The 25,276-nt window shown below is 36.3% G+C and overlaps 1 long non-coding RNA gene across 1 annotated transcript; it reads right to left on the reverse strand.

Moving 5' to 3' along the window:
• LOC110398639 lies at window positions 3,046–23,791 on the reverse strand. The gene is made up of 6 exons (XR_002438509.1): window positions 23,690–23,791; window positions 9,947–10,044; window positions 7,785–7,904; window positions 4,276–4,374; window positions 4,105–4,150; window positions 3,046–3,822 (listed from the first exon to the last, which is right to left on the reverse strand). It is a non-coding gene; the product is annotated as an uncharacterized LOC110398639 (long non-coding RNA).

Here is a 25,276-nt window from a genome sequence, read left to right on the forward strand (position 1 = left end):
TCTATAGCGGGAAAAGAAAAAGAGAACCAGAAAAAAAAAGATAACAAGATGTATTTATACAAAACTTAAAGATCTTATTCAGCCAAAAATCAAAGCCATTTTAAAATTCATAGCAGATTTTCAACTAAAATAATGCAGATTTGTTTCTCCAGCTCTGATTGCCCAGCATGTCTGCTGAATGGAATATCAAGTTTCCTAGACAGCTGAAGTGACAACAGAGCACCTCACAGATACAGCTATTCCCAGTCTGCTCAGAATTACTAATTGACTGAAAATCTGAGGATAAGATGTCCTAGTAGGCACAGAATAGTGAAATTACCTCAGTGAGAATCCAAACTTGAATTATTTAGCCTGAGTTGAGAGAAAAATGTTCACTGAATAACATTTTAATTCCCAGCTGGTGAAGAAAATAAGGCGAAGACAAAAACTGTGCATGAAACAAGCTAAAATGAACTAAGCTAAAATAACTTCTTAAATCTCCCAAGGGAAAAATGACTTGATCTTTTTTTTCCTTTAATGCCTCTGATGATTTGAATGCCGCACAGATCCAGAAAATTTCTTGTTCCGGTTGCTGGTCAAGTTTAGGCACCTCTTAGATTGATTCTGCTGTTTTGCTTTGAGTTTGACAGAGTATCAGAGTAAGGATTTAACTTCCTTTTTGGCATGAGGGAAAAAAATGGTTTGAAATGAACTTTGTCCTGTTCACTGTCTATATTTGTACCTAGCCCAGCACAAAATTTCTCTGTATTCCCCAAGGAAAACCATCTCATGATGTCCTGTTAAAACTCTACATTAAATTATGTCATATAGTTTACTTCATTTCAATGACCAACCAGATGATTAAAAAGAAATGTCAAATTGGAGATTAGAGTGTGCTGTTACAGAAACACAAATACAGGACTCTAAGAGGACTGAGGTATCCCAGGGATTCATTGCTGGTCTTCATCTGCATTTCTGTGGTTTTCATTTAATGTGTTTTCTTTCAAAAGAATGAGCGTAAGCATAATTGAGAGAAGATATTAAAAAAAAAAAGCCCTGTGCTTTGGATAGTAATTAGCTTTGTTCTTTGATCTTTGTTTATACAGCAAAACAGAGGTGAATTTCTCAAACCTAGATTATGTCCAAATGACTAATTTGCAAAATAATAATAATAATGAGAGAAGTAAATTTGAGAGGGTGACTCGGCATTTTTCTCCTCCTGTTTAGGATATTGTTAAAATCTCTGTATGATTTTAACATGACACATTGGTTAATATCATACATTACAATAAATATAATTAAACAATCTCAGATCTAAATAATGCAAACATTTTTCACTACTTCTCCCAGTAATAAACCTTGGTTAAAATTCAGGCATTTCTCTTGCGCAGTTTTCTGAAGAGAAAGGAAGTAAATGATGCTGTTGTACATTAATTAGTGACCTAGAACTCCTCTGACAGGTAAAACTGTCCTGATTTGCGGAAAGCATAAGGTCATTTACTTGATATTATTAGTTGCTAGTTTCATTTGTGTCCATCTCTGGCAGTGAACAGGAGTTTTCAATGTAGATTAAAAAAAAATATCAAAACTTATCCCTTTCAGAAAACTGCCAACTAAGGCAACATATAACCAATATTTCTGTCACCCAGCACAACTCCATGTTTTCTTTCTTTCAGAGATTTTGTATCATTTAGCTTCCTCAGTACTTGGAGAACATCATGTGAAACTCGTAAGCCTCTGATTAGATAAGAGATTTTGAACAATATTTTGCTAACTTTTGACAAGATAGCTCAGGGCTACAACCAATAAAAAATACATTATACTTCTTCATTGTGAAGCCCTGAAAAACATTGATTTTTACACTGGATTGGACCAATGGCTTGTTTAAGTAAGTTAACTTAATAACAACACCCTTTTCCCCCTTAGGAGCTATCGTTCCACGTTAAGACCACTGAAACAGTACAGCGTATACATGAATTATTATCCAGCCTTGTGGGGCCAGTGAGTTATCTTGCAGAGCACCCGGAGTCACAGGGCTATGCACTGAAACAAGGAAGTGGGGCAGAGGGTTCCTCAGGAAACAGAAGAGAAGGAAAGAAATCTTCTCCCTTTCTAAGGCATAAAACAATAGCAGAGCTGTTCGACAGCCACTTAATGAGGCTAATATCCTCATTTCTCAAAGACTATTTATAAAGCTACATTTCATTCATTATTTTCATTTACCAAAGATACACAAAACAAATATAGAAAGGGACAAACCCCTGCAATGTAGCTGACTACACTGTTCTCTTCAGTTGAGTAATCAATATTTGTTATACGGGCAACTTGAGTACTCCAAATCCACTTGAAAAGACTTGTTTGCTTGAGATCACAATTCACAGAGCGCTCTTCTTAGTCCAAACCCCCACATAAATAATGCCATTTTAAATCTCTAAGTACGTTGTCATCGAAGTTTGCCTATGTTTCTTCCAGACTGATGCATGTTAATATAATTTGTCAATATCTATTTCCTTAAAATCTGATTCCCTTGAGATGCAGATTCAAAGTAAATGTAATGGTAAGTAAGAAACAGTGGGAAAACTCATGTAATTGGTGTGTTAAACTCAGTAGTAAGAAAAGGATGAACTCTTCAATTTCCCCTTTGCCAACACCTCTCCTGCTCTATCACTATTCCCTATAACACAGAAATTAAAGGAAAATACCCTGGCTGACCGACAGGGATGCTGCTGCTTTGCCTGGTCTGTTACATGTGATTCTTAATGGAATGACAGGACAGATCTGAGCAAGGAAGAGATTGCATAACCAGGCCACTTTCTCAAACACCTGATTACCACCAACAGGAGAATGAACACGGATTGCCCTGTGGGGATGAAGAGGGCAAGCTGCATGCCTAATACATGCAAATATGGCTGTCCTGCTCTTCTGTAGCTGCTGGGGCCTGAAAGCCAAGGCATTTCTCATGAAAATTAAAAAGAAAAAAGGAAGGAAAAAAATACAACAAACCAAAACAATACACAGATGCAAACACTTGCAAATTTAGATGGCTGCAAAAGCAGCAGTGCCAAATCCAGTGGAGCAGTATCAGTGCTCCCAATTTTATTCAAATCTTATCTGCTTCACATGCAGTCTGTTTAGAGCATGCAAGAAATGCATTATGTTGTATGTAAATGCATACAGAGCATACAAGGCTGGAGTACAATGTCATCTTTGAAAAAATTAAACTGTCATTACAGTTAATTTTAGACTCATAAACTAAAATGTATATTTATTGTAAATTAAGAGGCAGTGTTACTATTTCTTGTGAGATTAGCGATGATATTTCTCAAATTCAGTTGCAGTAGAGACACTATTTTGCATTCAGAGTAATTCTATCAGATATGCTATGCTTGGGCATTATAGCTGGCAGGGTTTGAGGAAACAACTCATGAATCTTTAGTAAATTAGGTTTACCCTTCTTATCAGAGCTACATGGATCTTGCCTGCCCTCAGCTGGATTTATGGAGGGTTCATTGAAAAGTAGTGGTAAGAAATATATTTGAAAACAAACAATATATCACGTTATGTAAGAAATAATGTTTTCAACCTGGCCAATGACATTATGTTCTAGTTAACAGAGTCCTGCAGGGATTTCTGAGAGGGGAAAAAAAAAAATGAAGAAATAAAAGCTATTGGAGAAAGAATGAAAATGAGGAACAGTCAAATAAAATGTAGGACTAAACAACCCAGTAAAAGAATGGCCTTTCTGGCCTTCGCTGTGCATAGGATAACAAATGCCTTTATTTCAGTGGAGTCAAATACCATCTATTTTGCTGTCTTCTGGATATATGAGATCTCCTTCAGCCTCTGAAAAAAAGGAAAGTCTCTATAGAAATAACAGAGCATTTCTTTGTGAAGCAGCAGAGATGAGAGGCAATCTGCTGAAAAGTACATTTGTGAAGCAATGTCCACAAAAGTAATCATTGAATATATACTTTTCTGTGTTAAATATGTTTCAAAACAGATTTTCAAATCAGCAAATAAAAGCCCTGTTGAGCTACAGTGATAATTGTCCATTTTGTTAGATGAAAAGCATCAGCTGCTGAGATGCTCAAATTTGATATACAAAAATGAAAAATTTAGGCTTACACTCCTTATATCTTCTCTCGTTTCTGTATTCTCCTCCTTTGTTATCCTAAGAAAGAGTCATTTATTGATGAAGAATGGAATTGAGAGGAGAAAACAACAAATAAATCCGAAGTCAGATATAGGATTTAACAACTCTTTTTAGACTACTCACCCTCCACCCCCATTACTGACCTGCTTCTGAAATCATTCTCCAACTGATGTAAGAGATGATGTGCTACAATTCCTCTCTGTAAGTCTTCCCCAACGTTTTCTAGTGGAATAAAAGTCTTCCTGAAACAGAACAGTGCTGAGATTTGTATGCCCCTGAAGCCTCTGTTACTAATTTTGGATGTTATTTTTGTTAGTAAGAGATGTGACCAAATGTAAGACTACTATATGAATAAATAATGAAATGATGAAAAACTCAATTTTCTCATTAAATAACTCCGCTATTTCTTCCCTCTTTCTCCCCTTACTATCTGAGCTGAAAAAGCCAATGATGTCATCATAGCCTTGACATTTCCTCCTCGTATTTGAAATATAATCTTTCTGCAACTTATTTTGGGCATCCGTACCTGTAAAGCTTGCAAAATCAAGACAAAATTTCACCAGTGTATCTCCTCACAGTTCCCCTAGGCGTGTCTGATAGACTGCATGTCAGGTAAGCAAGAAATCTACCTAGAACTTCCATGAGTCCACTAAAAAGACATCCAGCTGGTTGACTTAAAAATAAAGAAAAATCACGTTATCAAATCTCAAACTGTTCAAAGTATTTTTAGTATGATCTTATGGAAAAGAGAGCAGAGGAACATAGTGAGAAAGAACTACCCAAGTAATGCCAACATACTTCTCTATTTCATCATTAGATTTTGTGAGGCCTACCAGGAATTTGCCTTCCTACAAAGCTGAGATGCAGATCTTTGTGTGTCTGCTTGTGTAAATTCCATGATATCTATACTATTAAAATTAATAGCTATTTTTCTGATATTCTGTTGGAGATATTTGTGAAAAAGTTACAAATAAGTTTTTGGTTGTGATACCAATAATTGAAACAAACTAAGGAAAGTTTTTAAACCAAAAAAGTCTAAACCACTCCTTAGAAAGTGTTTTTTTCTGATCATTCCACTGATAAGTAGCACCTAGTCTAACTGATCATTTTCTTACAACAGAGGAATAAGAAGCCAAGAATCAAGAAAACATTACAGTCTGATCTATTCTGATATCAACCGTGTTTCACAGTAAAAGATGTTTAAAGATCACAAGCATCTCTTTAGTATGAAATCACAATACTTCTATGGAAAAATTTATTTATCTTAAACATGATTAATTAACTAGATCCTGTTGAAAATATGCTTTATGTTGTGTTCTGAAGACAAGTGACCACATTTCCTGACAAAATAATCTACGCAATCATGACTTGATTTTTCTGTATCTGAACCACCTTAATGAATGTTATCTCTTTATGTCTAGTGTTAATATTCTTATGTTGCTTTTGAGGTATTTGTGTGACCAGAACTATCAATGAAATATATGAATATTGCTATGATGAAGTGGCCTTACTGATGTAAGAAAGTGAAAATGGAGCAGCAAAGTCTATGCTTTCATCTTGCATCATCAGCTGAAGAAAAACTATTTTTAATTTCTGTACCTTCTAATTTCCTACCAAAAGCAATGCCACTATTGCGGAAACATTACATTCATAGCAAGTTTTAGTGAAGCAGCATCACTAAATTAGTGAATGTCAGTTCAATACCAGCATACTCATATTGAATGTATGACTTGCTCTTCTTCAGGGTTATTTTTTTCCTGATTGTTGCAGAAAGTGACATCACAGTGAGTATTAAAGGGCTTAAATATGTACATATGCAAGTTCATTGGAAATGATTCAACTCTTGGTATCTGCACAGTAATAGGGTTCCCAGCATCCAAAAAGATTTGTATTCCTGTTTTTATTCTCTCTTATTAAAAAAGCTATTTTAATTAAGCGATTTATTGCTGGTCCTTTCTCATTTGTATGCAGAAACCATCTCTCACTCTCTCCATTTCAAGATTCTCATGCAGAACACCTATTTCATTTTGTAGCATGTCATATTTGTGGAACACTACCATAGTTATATGTTTCAATGTGCCACTGTAAGCTATCATGCAATTATAAGGGATAATTATTCATTTACATTTATCTGTGCTGACTGGAAAGTATTAGACAACTGTGGTAGTGAGTGATTATGAAAAGTCCATGCAGCTTCCAGTTATCTAAAGAATGATGAAAGTATATAGCATCTATAGTAAAACCCTTGGAGAGAGATGAGAAGGGGATAATGTCACTAAGTATTGTAAGAGCAAAAGTGCCAAAGTTCTGCCTTTACCCTGCTACACTGATTTTATGCCTTGCTCAAAGTCATCATAGAATGGCTTGAGCTGGAAGGGACCTTAAGGCTCATTCAGTTCCAGCCCCCTTGCTGTGGGTAGGGCTGCCACCTACCAAATCAGGCTGCCCAGGGCCCTATCCAAGCTGGTCTGGAACACCTCCAAGGACAGACCATCCACAGCTTCTTTGGGCAGCCTTTGCCAGCATCTCATCATCCTCATAGTGAAGAATACCTACATTTCTGCAGCCCTCTTTCTGCCTGCCCCACGGTCTGCCATACTTCTACTACCTTTTCTTCTCTATACTATTTCTTAAGTAATGCTCTTCGGTACCCACAGCCCAGCAGTGGCCAATTCGAAATTACGTAGTCTACTTAGAGTTATTCACACTATGTTTCTACACTCATCACAAACAATACAGGTCTTATCATTATAGTTTTTAGCTGACTTTAGTAAGAATTTTTAGAACATCAATTGGAGGAGGTTAGATTAATGGTATGCTTTATGGTTCTAAAAGAAAAAGCCTATACTACATATCCCAAGAATAAAAATTCTTCAAATTTAACTTAGAGCTATTATGTGTCAGATGAGCACAAAATCATATTTCCTTAAGTGTAAATTAGCACTCTAATACTTTATTTAAACAGATACTAGCATGTTTAAATCTTCAAATAAATTTAAGAAATGAAAACCTACTATGGGAAATTAATGATATTTCATATTTGAAAAGTCTTGGCAAATTAATCATGGCAAGAGCATAGATGAAGTACTGTAGTTACATTCAGATGTAAATTTGGAAAAGTTGTTAAAATTATTGACCAGATATGGTCAAGTCACAGCAGTCATATTTGATATTAGTCAGAATTACAGCATTAATGAGAAAGATATTGGTTTCAAATCACATTTTACTGCATTTACACACTCATAAAACATAATTGTATTTGACCGATATGAAAATACTGCTTCAGAGGGAGAGCGCCATAACTGATGGATGCCACGACCACCTCCAGTACTTGATTACAGTGGCTAGGTCAAGGCTCATTAAAATCAGATATAATTTTTCACCTTTTTTGCATTAATTATACAGAATCTTATTTGTTTCTTTTTTCCTTAGCTTTGATATAGGTTCAGTTCTATCACATTAACTCCAGATTCACAGTAATTTGATGAGTTGTCCCAGTAGCAACAGGGTCATGACTACCTAACAGGCAATAGGATGCCAAATCTTAGCCCATGAAAAGATTGTTTAGACTATGATTACTATGAAGCATTTTATCAAATTAAATATTGGACAAAAAAAATCACAAGAGAAGAAGCTACCTTGTAACTCTTACCTCTTATACTGACAGAAAAATACTTTCCATTTACAATGTACACAAGGCCTGAAAGACTTGTTACGTACCAATCTTCTTTCTGCAAACTTACTGCGCTACTGTCCAATATGAAGCTTAACCCTGTATTAAAGAGAACAGGTGAGTTTTCATGTATTTTCTAGCTCATTTACTCACTGCACACTGATTTGAAGGTATAACACATTAAAAGAGGGAAGAAGAATAAAATAAGGGAGCAGTAAAAATGGCATAAACTGAAATAGTTAAGTGGAAATCAGGAAAGGACTGAGCTAGAACTGTGTTTCGGTATAAGGCTGTCACAGCCGGCTGAACCACATCAGATTTATTTAGCATTCAAATGCAAAAGCAATTGTTGTAATGACTATTGGGAAAACAGTTAAAGTTTTAATAACTGCAGGACTGAACCATTAAATGATAAAGTCAATATCCCCACAGAGAGTGAGTATGCATCAACAGTACATTTACTTTATTGCTTAACAGTTTCAAGTTCCATAATTACAGATATTTAAATTTATTCTCTTTAAATCTAGTTGAAGAAGAAAACAGTTAAATATTAGCTCTAAATAAAGAAAAGACTTCTTAGAAAATTAAAATAAAAGAACTTAATGACATTTCAACAAACCAAAGCAGAAGAAGAATCACTGTGTACTTCAAGCAAACACAGATTATGTGCTTGGTGAGGTATTTAGAATAACGATGATATGTTGACTTGTATGAGAGGGCTGCATACTTCAACTAGAATAGACTTCACTATAGCTAATGCAAATGAAGAAAGAATACCATATTTAGAAGGTGAAGAGGAAAAAAACAGCCCTTCATCTAATATGTTATGTAAGCATGTAGATAAAGAGGCCCAATTTCCCCTCCCAATAGTGCAGCCATTTAGAAGCCAGATGAAAAAATTTTGACTTCTACCAGTCTGATGTGAGAACCAGCTGCAGTTTGTCCTTGACAGAGGAGGTAATGTCATCTTCTTTGTTATATTAATACAATATGAAAGTTGGATTTTGCTTCTTCCAAGGCAAGCGTTCAGGAATTACATGTAAGAGAAACTGCTAAGCCAATTTCTGCAGTGAACCTCAGTTTCTGAGACAATTTTTCCTCTACTAATGCCCTTTAGAAAGGGTACCATAAAGAGTTCGAAGAAATCTTTGCATGACAAATATTATATAATAATGCTGACGTCGAATTTCTGTTTAGAACTGCTCCCTACAGCTATTTTTAATAATTTTCTTGCATAACTTCAATTAACATCATATTTATTTTCTCATTATTGCTTGCCACTGTTTCCTATTGAAGATCTTGTCTTCCCTGGCCTTCTTATGCTATAGGTTATTCAGCTTTTAAGACATTAGACTTTAAATATTTCTTTAATGGAAATTTGAGATTTAACTGTATGAAAGGAAGATATTTTGACAAGCCCAACTGTTAAAATCTGTCAGTTCAGGGAGACTTCTATCATATACACAAAGAAGTAGATCAAATCAGACAGAAGAGCAAAGAAGACATGGGTACAATCTAACTTAGTCAGACAAAAAGGGACTAATTTCAGCAATCTCCAGTAATCACTAGTGCTTCATCCTTTCGAGAGATCAGTCATGTTGAGAGTAATGGTCTTGTAAAGCATTATCAGGAAGAGAGTACAGCTCACGTGAGAGCTCAGAAGGTGATTTAAACAGGAAATACAGTAGTCTGATATCATCCTTGATGTTTTCAGGGTGGAGTGTTTTTTCTTGTTTGTTTGTTTGCTTGTTTTTAAATTCTGGGTTGAGCAGGGAAAAACTGTCCTGCTCAATCAACTTACCAGAACAGAGCTCTGCAAAATGCAATTTTCCACATATTCTACATTTGGAGATTGCAAACACTGAATGGATATATCCTCTAAAGCCTTCACACTAACTGTGTCCTGCCTTTAAAGAATGCAGTAACAGAAGCTTTCTCTTAAGTGTCTTAAGAAGTTTCATGGAGAGAATCCCAGTTGAATATTTTATTATTATTTTTTAGAACTTTTAGACCTCTATTTGAACAGTCAATTGATTTACTTCATAACATAAGACAAGTAAAAACAGGATAATAATCTAAATTAACCTCTTGAAGCTTGTGGCCAAGAAAACAAGTTTTCTTTGTGTTTCTACAGCACTTACCGTAAGTCACAGAACCTCAAAAGACATTTAAAATGATATTGATTCTTTACCAGCTTCTCTTTGAAATGCAGTCCTTCAAAACCACCTGCATCCATTGACTACAAAAAGGAAGTGTTAAATATGAATTCCAAATTACCTTGGAAGCATCACAAAAGTATTAGGCAAATAAGAAAATTATAAAAGCTATATCTTAAGGCAGTACCAACAAATCAATGACAGCTTAAATGAACAACTAAAATCTTTATATTTTGATTTACTCAGTTTTCAGACTTACACCTGACAAGGCAGTAACATACACAGCATATCATAAGAGGAAAAATAGAGGTTTGTAGAAGAGAAGCTTCTCAGGAAGTTTAAAAGAAAAAACAAAAATCACTATAAATTTGAATTTGTTATCTAGGGCACGTAGACCAGTCCTTTAAGCCAGTGCAAGAAACCTGAGTGCATTTATCTGCTGTAATGACCACAGTTTGCAACACAGCATTTTAAAATCAACTATATTTCAAATTCTGGGATTGCTTTCCACTGATATAAGCTAAATCCAAAATATTGACATGGTTTTTACAGAGAACCTTCCCTTGCCAAAAATCTGTTTACTGACTGGACAGTTACTTCTTTTATAGAAGTCATTGTAACATCAATGATCTAATTAAGTGTCCAAAATTTGCTTGCTTAGTGAAAAAAAGCTTTCTCCCTTCCTTAGATTGAGGTGGACGCTTAACACCTCACTCACTGATTCTTTGTTTCTGCCCAGTCCCGCTGGCCGGAAAGTTCCTTATGTAACAGATATTCAACAGTTTGCTGCCTGTGACAGCCTTAAGTTGTCACATGAATTACAACGTGTTTTGAGTCCTATTTGAAGCAGTAGAAACTCTAGGGATAGGATTCTTAAAATAAACCTCTTCCCCACTGTCCTGTTATCATTCAGGTGGAAACAGTTTCATAAATACTTTTTTCCTTATAGAGAATACCTAACACAGATAAGAATATGTTGACTGCAACCAGCAGGCCACTGGTTAGATCTCCAGCAGAAGTATCGGAGCAGCAGGTCCACATCAACCTTGCAATTCTTAATTATTTATAAAAAGTGGAAGAGTGCCAGAAAGAGAGAAAACAGGTGCTCAGGCTAAAACACTCAATAGTTTAAAGATGGTGTATTCCTGGAGGACAGAGATTGCAATTCCTGAACTGAGTTCAACAGAAGGAAGATTTGAATGGGGATTTGAATTCAGGCCAATGCTCTAATTACTAAGATGATGCACATTTTAGGAGAAGAGAAGCTTTTTGTTTTATTTATTATTTAACTTGCCCTATTCACATAGGGAAATTAAGTATCTATGAAAGGTTTCTTTCCACAAGATCCCAAATATACCAGGTTCTTATCTCTAACAGTGGTCCACTGTTCTTAAACATTTTAGTTTTTTTTCTCCTCCCCTCCCAAAACCACTAGCAGCAGTCTCTAGTTTGGGAATCATCACTCAAACTTTTTGATAACTTCTTCCTCACGTGAGTAACTCTGCCCATACATTTCATGGGAAAGCAGCTAACCAAAGGCTGTCACATTCTCTAATGTACACTGGACTGTTTGAGCTGTGTCTAAGAACCAGCAAATATGTTCAGACTAAAATCCATTCAAGAGTCTGACAAAGAAGGCAGACTGGCATCTTACGCCATCAGGATATTTGTACAATTCTGTGGAGATGATCTTATTCTACTGCAGTTAGGCGGAGCATAGCTCTCTTGGCAATTTTTTCCATTCATTTCAAACATGTATACAAACAGAAGCAGACCAACTGGGCTGCACTGTGTGCACTTATTGTAGTACACATCACATCCCTGCTAATTCCATAGCAGAGCTTGAAAGCAATACTGAGTACCATGATTTCTCTGCTTGCAAATATCATTTTTTTTATAACTGAATCTAACTGATGCAATGACTTGATCATCTCACAGTAATTATATTCTAAGTGAATGATCAACATTGTTTTAATCTACAAAATGACCTTGAGATTTCTAGATTTAAGCACTGTGGCTATTCAACATAATTTTGAAGTTTCACATAAACCAGTAATTCTGTTTTTGTTCTGAAGCCATAGTTGTCACTGCCAACACCAAAATGACTTGACAAGAATTTGGAAAACTACATGAACATCTCAGAACAAAATGCTGATCACATCAGGAAGAAGTGTGGAAATACAACTACACTTCCTAGTTTTATGCTTTAAAAAAAAATCACGGTAGTGTTCTGTAAATGCTCTTTGAAATCATTAGAGTATTTACCCCCTCCAGTTAAAATTACTCTTTCCACACTTTTCAAGGTCTATACCATGAAAGGCAGCTCTGGAAGAAATGATTGTTACTGATAGTGCAAGTCTTACAGAAAAACATAGAATCGTCTACATTGGAAAAGACCCTTAAGTAAACATTCACAATATCTCCTAAGGAGTTTGAGTTTGAATATGTATTCCTTTAAATCTGATATTTATAGTTACAGATCTCCATACATTAGTTGAATGCCAGCATCATGTACAACACCAGAATAGCAAATATCTGTATTGCTGGGTGCCAAGTTATTTTTATAATTCATGGCTTTTTCAAATAAAGTAAGATTTACTATCTAATCACCTTTATGAAAGGCTCATCTTTAAGATTTTTTAAAAACCAAAAAAGAGTTTGGTGGTGGTTACAGAGCAGAGATGTAAAAGCATAGAGAAAAATGCCTTCAAATGGGTCTCTAGGCATTCCCAATTTCAGCTGTGAACAATTCTATCATCTCTCCTCCCCTTCAGTGGAGTAAGAAGTATTGTCTTTTTTTTCCTTACTGCTGTTGTTAGAAGAATTTTTTGTCTTCATATACAGCTTCTAAGAGAAATTGTACTCAGCAAGATATTCTTAACAGAACCTGCTATTTCAATAGCAGAACTTTTGAGGTAAAAATTCAAAAAGGAGCAGAGTATGAACTGATCTGACAGTGTTCTGATCAGAAAGAGGAAAGTAAGATGCAATTAATTTAGAAATGAAATACAACTTGAACACATTAGGTGACATATACAATTATGAGACAAATAGAGAGAATGTACTACAGATTTTTATCATGGAGAAAGAGTCTTAGGTACTTTTCCCTTATGTAAAAGTTACTGAAAGATTTTAGTGACTTTGGCATTCCGACATCTGACAGACCTCACATATTTTCACCTGAAAGATTTTCTCAGATAAAAGAATTTTCCACTTGCTGGAGCTCTTCTGCCTCCTTGTGCCTTCCACGGCATTGTGACTCCCTTAGGCAGACACATTCCTCATTGCATCCATAACCATCACTCAGCTTCTTAACAGATCTTGCTATTTGTATTATTTGGCAGTAGCAGGATATCAAGGAAGGAACTTGCAGAGAAATTAGAATTTACTATTTGTACTGTGATCTCAATGAGCACCTTGTCCTTCCTGAAGGCTACTTTGGTTTGCCATTGCAGAATTTAAGCAAACACTTCAGGGACATAGTATTTGAAAGAGAACTCCTTATTCAGTAGCTAGTTCTAACTACTTCACAGAGTTTAAAAGCCCACAGCTGCAGCTCAGATTTCTCTGTTAAACTTAGTCACAAGAAAAAAAAAACCTTTTCATAAAATATGCAAAGCATATGGAGTAAAAAATTAAGGTAATGAAGCAGGTAGTTCTACAACGTACAACATAGATTCTGGTGAACAATTCTTCCTCCAAATTTTTACACTGTCTTCTAATGAAAGCATTATAGAAAAGTACCTTTCTTTTTTACCACTGAAAACTACTCTGAACACAAAACTCTAAGGAGTTAATTAGAAACAAAAAACTATTTTGGTTAAGAATTTTAAAGAACCCATTCCACTTAGCAACTCCAGGTATTACTATGATAAAACTAAACCTCAATTACATATAAATTAAAATTAGAATCTCGCTTCACAATTCAATTTCATTGTAATTCTCATGTTCTCTAAATATTCTCTAATAAGTTTAAAGTAAGTATAAAGCACACAGTCTTGGTAAGATGAGAGAAGAGATCAGGACTAATTAATTTTTTCTGTTAAAGAAAACTTAAATATCAAAACTCTTTCTACTACCTTGTGTAGTCCATAGCTTACAGTGATGAATGTTCTCTTATTAGTGTTGTGAGGATAACCTAAATTTCTGCATGCATCTAATATTGTGTAGCTATATAGAAGCAGTACTGAACACTACTACAGCTCTAAGATTTGTCAAAGATATGTACTTTTATAGTATTTCTTAGTTCCTTTCAGCCCTCCTTTCCAGAAAAATGGCAAATGCAGAAAAAAAACTATGTACCTTAAATTTTTTACTACGACTACTTTTTTTAATCATAACCAAAGGGAACATTCAAACTTGTGCTCTGTAAAGACGTATAGGTCCCATATGTGGTAGAAATGAATTATAGCTTCCTAAGAACTAAAGTATCAAAATAAATCCTCATTAATCTTTATTACTAGTATCATTCACCCCTCAAATAAAACAGGTAAAAACTAGCCCACCTCACCACAGAAGTTTTCTGACTCCCTGAAGTGCAACTGAGCTGACCACCACAGTAAGTAAAAAGGCTAAGAAAGCACAGAAGAGATAATCTAGTGTCCCCAAGAAGAATACTTTCAAATTCCTTACACCAAAGTGTTTTCAAGACAAGAGTCACTTGCCAAAAGTAAAATTTGATAAAATTGAAATTATATCTTGGACAAATACGCTGCTTTTCATCATCTTTGAGAATGATGGGTGTTTTACCAAATCATAAAAAACCCTACTCCACTTTCCTACGTTGTTTTTGTCCTATTATTACCAGGAATTCAAATGTGTTTAGAGTAGAAGAAAAATGCTTTGCTCAGACATCCTCCCAGGCTGTAGCTGCTCTGCTGCATCCTGCAGAACCAACTCTTGAGTACACACCTCCTTTAGCTGCTCCATCTCCCTCATAGATTATAAATCTAAGTGAAAGAATTAAAATATATTTCAGCATCATCAGAGAGCCCACAGAATCAGAGGGACTGTGATGGGGTCATCTATTGCCCTTGTCTCATCAGTGAAACTACATGTAGGTCACAACATCGTCTTGAATCCAGAAGCTGGTACAGGGACTAACAAGGAAAGCAGAGGAAGCGCTGCTTTGAGGGTAGCTCTTCTTACAGTACAAACCCAGTTCATCTCATCATAACAAGTGCAACTATCACAATTTTTGTTGAAATATTTGGTGAAAGCTGTTGAGGGTCAAGAAAGAAAATATCCTTGCCACAGAGCTGCAGCATCCTTCAAAGTCCCTTTCCCAAAGACAGTTGCAATGCAAGTCTCAGAGTGTGAAAACTGTGTTTTCACTGAAGTTCAAGGTAAACAAGCAAAAAAAAGCAAAAACAAGTTTAAACGAAAATTAGTCTGTTTTTGTTATTCCTGCCCATACTTTGTACAAAATCTGCTTTATCTGAGGAAAAAAAAAATGCTGGCACACCAATGACTGTTAATAACACATGTTCAGAAAATATGCTTTCTCACTAGCAATGACATTATTTAAATAGAGAGTAGAGGGTTTTAGGATTTTAAGTGGAGTCATCCTTCTTGCCAGAAGAACATACCATGGGAAGTATGGCAAGGCTACACCTGTTTTTAAGCATTCACACACACAATAAGATAACAACAGTATATACTGTCTGCTGGTGGTGTATATTTAAAAAAAATACTATCATATGCACCTACTTTCACACGAGTTTTATAAGCCACAATGTCTTCAGTTTACCCCATTTTTCATTTCTAGCTAGCACAGCAAACTGTATTTTACTCAATTTGTTTGAAAAACAGAAAAGAATATTCCCTAAGGATAACCCTAACTCTTTTCTATGTATGGAAATTTTGCTTTTAGTGAGAAAAAGCATGCAAAGCAATCTAGGAGATTCTGATAGCTTTATTCTTTTCCTCCTCTAAATGCTCAGGATATATCATCTGAACAGGCAATTACAGTACGTATTTAGTCTCCTCTGTGTAACTGTTGTTTGTACCATTACCTTCAGCATTCACTTAGAAATTGTCACAGCGCAGAAGAATCAGGGCCACCTTCTAGGTGACAGCAGCTATAAAAATTCTTATTACAAATTAGAGGATGTCATTCAAGTGCCAGCACAGCCACGTGGGTAATTCTGCTGTGTTTGCAACTAGAAATAGTCCCGAATGTTGAAATAGTAATTTAAACATTAATTTCACTTTCTTATTTCAGTGGTGCATGGCAAGAGGACAAGGGGAAATGGCCAAAAACTGAAGCATAGGAAGTTCCACACAAACGTGAGTAAGAACTTCTTCACACAGTGAGGGTGACGGAGCACTGGAACAGGCTGCACAGAGAGGTTGTGGAGTCTCCTTCTCTGGAGATGTTCAAGACCTGCCTGGATGCCTACTTGTGCAATCTGGTCTAGGGAGCCTGCTTTGGCAGGGGAGGTGGACTCAGTGATCTCTAGAGGTCCCTTCCAGCCCCTACAATTCTATGATTTTTTTTTTTAAACTCACTTTGGCTGCATATGCATGACGTTTTCTATTAACTAGCAGAAATATCCTATAAAGTCCTAGTTTATACCCTGAAGAAATGAATTTTATACTGTGCTAAAGTGCAAGATATTGTGTTGTAGAGTTTCAGTGTTTAAATACATACACACATCTTGGTCATGTGTCATGAGCACCTTTCTCACTGATCAGCAGGTTTTCACAGGAATGCAATTTGATCATCTTGCAGTTGTTTTCTTCTCAGTGTGAAGTTTGCAGTTGATACTGGTAGACATCTTTTCTATAAAAATGCTGTATTTCTGATAAACACAGTACTATCCTGTTCTCAGTTAAGCCATTTTGCCCTAACCTTTTCTCAGCAGTGATTCTACTTTTGTTCTCTCTGAATATTCCCCTTGAATTAATGATATTGAGTACAGAAGTGGGGTGCACAGTGTTTTTTAGCTTCTCATTAGGAGAAATGCAAGTAGTTTCTATATTTGTTCTATCTTCCCAAAATATTAGGGACCAGACCAAGGCCTTTCCATGTTGCTTTTTTAGCACCAATACCGATGATTGTGCACTCTGTGATTTTGTAATATAGACACATTATTTTCCTATTGTGAATTAAAATGAATTTCTCAAACTCATTAAATACCGTGTAACATATATTACACTTCCCATTGTGATGAGATATTCCAGAATTCACGTGTCAGTGCCAAGCTGCTTATTACATCAGTTCCCTTGTGAATTAGTTAGTGCTTTTAAGTCTTCTGCTTCTGATCTGAATGAAAGCCATCCATACATAGGGTCATATTGTTATTGGAAAGATTACTTAGTGCTCTATGAAGAAGCAAAGTCTTCTTCTGCAGTTATACTCAGAAATGTGCAAGATATTTCACAAAACATTGTATAATGACTAGTGGTACGCATTTGCTTTTTAATGCCAACACTGTAGCATTTGTAGGCAAAAGCAACTGTTTAAACAAAGTAGTTATCAAATGCATGCCAGAGAATAAGATCCGCTTGAACAGATTTATAGCATGTTTTTAATGTGGACATCCTAATTTTTCAAGAGGTGATAATTTCAGATTGAATGATGATGGTTTTACCTTGGAACTCCTTCCCAGAAAAAGCCAATAAATGCACTACAGCCAGCTACCAAGATACCACTGAAAGATACAAGGATATCAGAAGGCAGACAGATGGTTTGTGGTTCACTGACAGCTTCTGTAAATAATCCTTGTACCACAAAGCAGATCTTAAAATGAACGGATAGACCATTCAGAGTGTCACTTCTACGTGTTCAGATTGTCCTGTCTTTTCAGACATTTCAGACCCAATTCTCAGAAGAAGCCCATATTATGCTTTGCAAACATGCACCAGGCAAAGGCTTGATGATGCTGGTTTTATGATGCCTCACAATCTATCTTCTCCAACTGACCTCTGTAGAGCTTTTTCCCCCCATTATTTCTTTCCATATTTTTCTGTTACCGCTCTCCATTGAGTCAGGGTTGAATAACTGTTGATAACAAGCAAATCATACACAGTTGAAAATAACACACATAGTTTACTAATATTTTATCCTTTACAATTAAAATGATAGAAAAAGCAATCTTCTATGCATAAGCTCTGTTGAAACTACCCTTCCTAGTTTGGACCTGTCAGTCACTGCAAAACTGTCACGGTATTATCTAAGGATCTGCGTCCGTGACAAGGGGGACAGGCCCGAGAAAAAAAAAAAAAAAAAAAAGAGAGAAAAGAAATAAAAAATTGCCGGCGGGTAGGGGCCGGCCCCAAGCGGTCCAGCGGCTAAAGTGGCAGGGAAGCCGCGGACCCACACCCTGGGGAAAACAAAGGGCAGAGGGGAAAGGTAGGGAACTCGTAGGCGGATCTAAAACAAAACAGCGGCACCAATCTGAGGAGGAACAACTAATTTTACTAAATATATCGAAAATGAGGCTAGTGAAACTGTAACAGAGTTTACAAGCTGAAAGTCTTACACAGTAAACTGCAGGAGGACCACGTGCTTTCTCCGCCGGGCAGGAAGGAACAGACCCCGCGTCTCCCAAGGCGGCTTCACCACCCCCTCCAACACAAAGACCCCTGGGGAGTGCACCTCCTCCCCTCCCCCTCGGAGGGCCACACACCAAAAAAGGCAGTTTGCAGTAACCAGGGAATTAACTCTTTACCTGCCAGTGCTTTACATGATGATACGATGTGGAATACCAACAACAAAAATCACAAAACCATGACAAAAACTTATAGAAAAATAAATTTAAGCTTTTAATGTTTCTGTTTAGAATAGTGATCCTGACAGTCATGGTTCTGAAAGATGAGTAACTCTTTAGTGTCAGTGAATAATTCCTAACTGTGGATGAAAAAAAATAGAGTTCTGATCAGAATAAAGCTACTCAGTGGGAAGGAAGCCACCTAGTTCTTCTAGAGATCAGGAGCAAACCACTAAGATTTTGGGGCTGATTATTTGAAGAACTACAAAACTCAAACCAAAAAAAAAAACAACAAAAACAAATATTTCTGTAACACTAGTCAGTGAGCTATTTTGGGAGCCACACACACAAATCAGTGAAGACATGAAAAGCAGCCCGTGTCACCCTGCTCTGTGCATATTCTGGACAACACTAAAACTATGAAGTAGTAACTGCCTCAGATAACAGCGTAAGTGCTTTAAAGATCCAGTATGGATCCTTTCTTATGGAGGCCTGCATAAGAAATTTTTCAATAAAGCAAAGCCATGAAGATAAGGGTACTACAAGGGTAGGTAGGTAGATTATTTTTAATTATGTTTGTAACATGTAATCTTCATGTTTTAACAAGTAGTTGGATCTTTCAAAATAATGTAATTCATTAATGAAAAAGCCTCTGTTTTGTTCAAACCAGTGGAGCTAAACAGAATGAGAACTTCCCAGAACTGACTTTGAACAATGCTTAGCATTGTAACACTCAACTCAAACATCATAGTGGCAACGTTAAAAACAGTGTTAGTACAGAGATGGGAAAAAAAAAAGTGGTAGAAACTCTGTACTTCAAATCAGTGTAGATGCAATATTTTAACGTAATATTACTCAGGCCACAGAGGTGACAGATAATGAAAGAAATACTACAATCACAGTACTAGATTTCTGAAGGGAATTTAAATCCCCTGCAAACATCCTACAGTGTCAAAACCAAATTCCTTATTTAACTTTCTAGCGCTGTGTCCCTTACTACTCAAACACTATTTTCACCATTTTAATTTTGGGGTCCCTCTTAGAGAGAAACTACTTTTCTCTGAAATGAAACCCAGAAGCAACTCAGGAAGTGCCAGGAGCAGTTCCCTACACATCATCCCTATGGATAAGGTTGTTTCCCTCTCATCTCAACAGTCTTCTGATACTATCCCAAATACTCTCAGATCTTCATATAAAACATACCCATGAAAATTTGCAATTAATATCAATCTGATACCCCATTCTTTTTATTTATCCAGTTCAAAACAAAGAACAAACCTAGTGAATCAAATTCAGACTCAGGGTAAAGGATCTCATGGAAAAGAAGAGTTTTTTCAAAGTGGACATTGACTTTTAGCTCACGTCATGAGGCTGTCTCAGAGCATAACAATGTGATCCCTCTCAGCTGACACTAAACCAGAAAATGCGCTCTGTCAGCACAGCTGATAGACTCCCACCATTAACTAAAGCTCAGCGGCAAAGCACATATGGGCACATGGCAACCTGAAGGGAAAAAATATCCACTGTGCACAGTGTGGTTATCTGATCCTCAGCCCCAAAATGATCCTCTCCTTTTCAGCTGCACTATTTGATAATGTGGCCTTAGCCCTGGCCTACTTGAAAAGGCAGTATTAGCTCCAGCCCATGGGACTTTAAGCCAGGGACCCAGGAATCTATCTGGGTTTTCTTCAGTCTGGATTGGTTCAGCCTCAGTTATTGTTAATTTCTGCTCAACTTCATGTAATTTTGAGGGAACAAGAAATGGAAGGAGAATTCGTCTGATTTTTGAACTTTAAGACTTGATTGACTTTTTGAATGGCTGCAGACATCCAGAGTTCCTATATTTGTGAGCATTATTAACTCCTAAAGCAGCTTAATCAAGAAAACACACATAGCTATGGAGAAAATAACAATGATGGTGTGTGACTCCTCTGTATGGCAGACTGTTTCTCATAGCTTAAATTGTGGCCGTTGAATTTATTTTTTTCTTTGAGACTCATTTTATAACTCAGAGTACAAATATACAGCTGAATGATTTTGTAAAAGTAATTTTAATAGCAAGTAAAGATTGTTTCCTAGCTTCTGACTTGTGCCTTCTATATACTGCTACCTGTTGTCAATCTTCCAGTTCACTGTCTGTTTTTTTTTCCAAGACTACTTAATAAAACATGAAGATTACTGATTGCAAACGGCATACTTAAAAATAATCCACTTACCAAAGATTTGAAAACCAAATGAAATGTCATTCTTGACTCCAAATATTTTCAAAAACTTTAACACAAAAATATATATACTCAATTTATTAGAGAGAACTTGGAATTCTTTAGATGCTAAATTACAGTGGGTATCTTCACTATATATGATATATATAAATGATAGTATGCTATCATTTCCTAAGTCAATTTATTATAACATTTCAAATGTTTTGAGGTTCAAATGCTGAAGATGCAATAGAAATAGCAAACATTACTCCTACTTTGCCATTCCTTTAGTACCTCCTGTATTTTAACAGCATACAAGTCCTCTATTTTGCAACAGCTGAACATTTGAAGTCTATGCCTTCCCTTCACTTACAAATAAATCAATAATCTCGGGAAAAGTGATAGATAAAGCTTAGTAGCCCACAGACATTTAGGAAGGTCTGAATACACAAACAAGTGGAAGCATTTCTTAGCAGAAAGGATTATGTGGGAGTCTGTGAAGCGTAATTAGTCAACTAAACTAATCCATAATTGCTTCTCCTTTTCATTGCTAAGTAATCGTGTTAAAAGTGTTTGGAAACTTTGAATTTTGTTTGATTTTTAAGTGGGAAAGTATTTGTCATGATTAAAAGTCTGATATTTGCAGAAACAAAAATTGAGTTTCTGTAAGATTTAGATTCTTCATTCTAATGTTATTTTGAAAATTCCTAGGAAGAGTTTAGTACAGTAGCATGGGTTTAGGAAGAGGAGAGGGTTGGGTGGATTTGTCTGTTGGTTTGTTACTTATACTTTAAAATGCAATAATAAAAGTTATAAAATTATAATATCAAAAACCTGCAAAGCAGTTCTAAGAATGATCCTTTCTTGACAGTAACACACTTTTGTGTACCAGCTAGATTTTATTGCTATGGGAAAAACTATCTACTTCAAAGGCTAATTTAAGAATGAGTCACCCAGATCTTTAAAAAGAAATACAGATGGAAATGTGCCACACCTGCACAGAGGTGGAAGCAAAATAGTTCAGGAACCTAAAGAATGTGTTTTTATATTCAGCAGATCCAATCAGAGAACTTGCAGTTGCTTCAGACACCATTGTACGTATTCTTACACATTTTATTCGGCCATTCCAAGAAGAATGACGGTATTTGAAATGTAACATACTGATTTTTTTTAACTTGTTTCTTAGATCTGACACATTCTTGAATGTAAATGCAACATAAAAGCAAACATGCATTTTTATGGCTGTTGCACTTTTTCATTTTTTTTTTTTTAAGTCTTTGTTCTTGTCTTCTGCCTTTCAAAGTATTTTCTTATGTTTTCTTCTTCCAGCTCCGTTTTTCATATTTTTTCTTACCTTTGTCTAAATCTCAATTCTTTATGAAAAATCGCAATGAATTTGCTTGTGTTGAAATTCAGAGTTCCACATCAGGGATGTAATAGTGCTGTGTTAACAGTCTGTGCTAGGGGATTATTAGAAAGAAAGTGGCCTTTCGGAGAAGAATCCAGTATACAAAAAAAACTGAAGCAGCATAGACAGCAGCACATCCTTGTAACCAAGGCCAGTTGCATACTGAGCTTTAATAGCAGAATGGTAGCCTACAAAAAAGGAAACGATTCTTCCTGCACATTTGGCACTTCTGAGCACATATGGGACAGTATCTAGGCTTGAAAGTGCATGAAAAACTTTCAGTAGTTGTAGGAAGCCTAGTGGAGTGCTATCATGACCTTCAGAAACCTAGAACATACAAGGACAGGTGAAGAGAACTGTTCAGCCTTAAGAAGATAGGGCTAAGGGGCCCACTAGTCCTGTCCACAATTACCTAATAGGAGGCTGCAGAAACAATAAAGCAAGACTGCTTTTGAAGTCTCTTGGTGATAAGACAAGAAAGAACACAGACTGGAACACTAGGATTCTGATTAGGTATGACAAAAGCCTTTTTCACTGGAGAAATTTGACAGAATCACAGAATTGCAGGGGTTGCAAGGGACTGCTAGGTATCACTGAGTCCAACCACCCCATTAAAGCCTAAAGCCTACAGTATGTTGTACAAGACAGCATCCAGACAGTTCTTGAGTATCTCCAGAGGAGCCTCTGCAACCTCTGTACAGCTTGTTCCAGTGCTCCATCATTCTAACAATAAAAAAAGTTCTTCCTTGCATTAGCATGGAACTTTCCATTATCCAGTTTCTGCCCACTGTAAAAAAACCTGCATTTTTTTTGAGCTGGGGAGTCTAGGACTGGACATAATATTCCAGATGTGGTCTTGCTAAGGTGAATTCAACAAAGAGACTTAAAGACTTAAAATCCATGGATACAGTTATGAGCAAGTTGATCTATTAGAACTATCACAAATGGAAACAACTACACTATACTGCACTCATAAGAGAAGCTAGAATATATTTATTGAATATAGTATGGATACAATAGAGTGATTTAACAGAGCTTAATTGTAAATAAGGCAGCAACTTAACAAGACTCAGGACAGGTGGAGGTACTTAATTACTTCCTGCACAAAAAGCAAGGTAAACACTCATAAAGGAGATGCTCCCATTAAGTTACAAGATTCAGAGCAGGCCCACTTATAGTCCCAGACTCAGTCAATAGTTTATATCAAATGAATCACACACACACAATTAAAGACTGATTCTCAGCAGAGCTAATGAAGCTTTCAGTTAGCCTAAGATGTGATTTCAGGGAAGCTAGCAAAGCCTAAAACAAAGTATTAGTCACTTACCAAGGATCTACATCAACAAAGTATCTTGACATCAAGATGCAAGGGATCACTATGCAGGAGTAACTACAAGAGACATACCTGCTTAAGGGAAGCTCCTGTCAAACAATCCACCACCACAGAGAGGATCTCAACAGACATGGGGAGCTGCTCATTTTTATGGGGCAAGATGACTGACTCACAGCCATAGGCTGGTTTTAAGGCGTGTGCTCAGTTGCACTCAGCTGTTGAACCAGGTATCTGCTTACTGCTCTTTCAGTCCTGCCTAATTTGAAACAGCTTTGTGGTCGTTATCAGTACTGTTGCTTATTGTCTTCCTATGCAAAGCCTTGCACATAAGGCCAGGTTGGCAGAGGAAGTTGAAAGAAAAGGGGTTAGTTGGGGTAGGGTAAGCATTCCACCATACTCAGATCTTTCCTCATTGCTAGAATTTACATCCCCACCTCTTGTTATGTTATCATTAGACTAAGATTTTTAAGAAAAAGCTCAAATTTGAAGGCAAGTGTTAACGTAATTGAAAGATTTCTATTAAAAACAGAACTATGTTTTGAAGTTGTTACAGAAAAAAAAAACCCTGTAAATTTATCTTTGAGAATCCCCAACTGCAGTAGCTAATTGAAGGATTAGAAAAAAGGGATTATTTGGTTTCTAGTTTTATTTTTCTACGTGCCTTGAACACTTGAGCCCTCATTTTTAATATATTTGATGGTATTTTTATTCCTCTTTCATCTTATTCTCTGGCTCTTACCGCATTATTATTCCTTATCTTTGTATCTCTATTTCATTTTACCTTTCCTCCCTATCTTCTCAAACTGTATATAAATAAACACTGCTCCTTTAACCTCCCATGTTTGGTAGAGCTTACAGCAATTCAGCTGGGAGTGACCATTCTACATTTACTCTTTTTCTTTCTTTGTTTCTATAGTCCTGTTCCTCCAGTAACTATGCTCTGTATATTTCAGATTCCACGATCTCACTGACTAAAGGCCTTCTTATCTTACCCTTTTATCCTTCTATATTTTTCTTCTTCTCTTCTGCTCAAGATGGTATCTATAGGAAGCACAGCCAAAATAGAATCTCTAATCTTTATATATTACTGGGCAGGAACAACTTCCATGAAAGTCTCATCCTCAGAGTGGAAAAATGTATCAACATCCTGGATGTGCAGGTAAGAGGCAGGCTGGTGGTGAGCAAAGAGAAGCTGCTATTTCAGTGAGGGCCATTTCAGCCACCTAGTTACTGGTTGATCTGACAGAAGCTCCCAGCCCATTACTAAAGGAAGTATTTAATACACAAAATCACTCTCTTCTGTTAAAACAAGAACAGGAATGCTCCATTCTGTCCATGTATTACAAAGAGCAGAATCAGGGAAGAATAGTGAATGCATAATTCTGCTTCCAAATGGTTTTGTCATTTCTCACAAAATAGAGGACAGAATTTCCTGTGCTTAGACAACAGTAGGCAGCAACTAAATGCTTGAAAATTATCTAAAAATGAAAAGGAAAATGTGAAAAGGTACGAGAAACCCTCTGAGTAGGATTTTTAGAGTTCTGAGATTGAATTCCTATGTCTAGCTCCATCTACTCTTTTCTTCCTGACATCAGATGTTCTGTATTCAGTTAAGAAATGACAATCTTAAGAATCATTTGCCCTGTTCAATAATACAGC

The sequence above is a fragment of the Numida meleagris genome, chromosome 4 (assembly GCF_002078875.1).
Source record: "Numida meleagris isolate 19003 breed g44 Domestic line chromosome 4, NumMel1.0, whole genome shotgun sequence".
NCBI lineage: Eukaryota > Metazoa > Chordata > Aves > Galliformes > Numididae > Numida > Numida meleagris.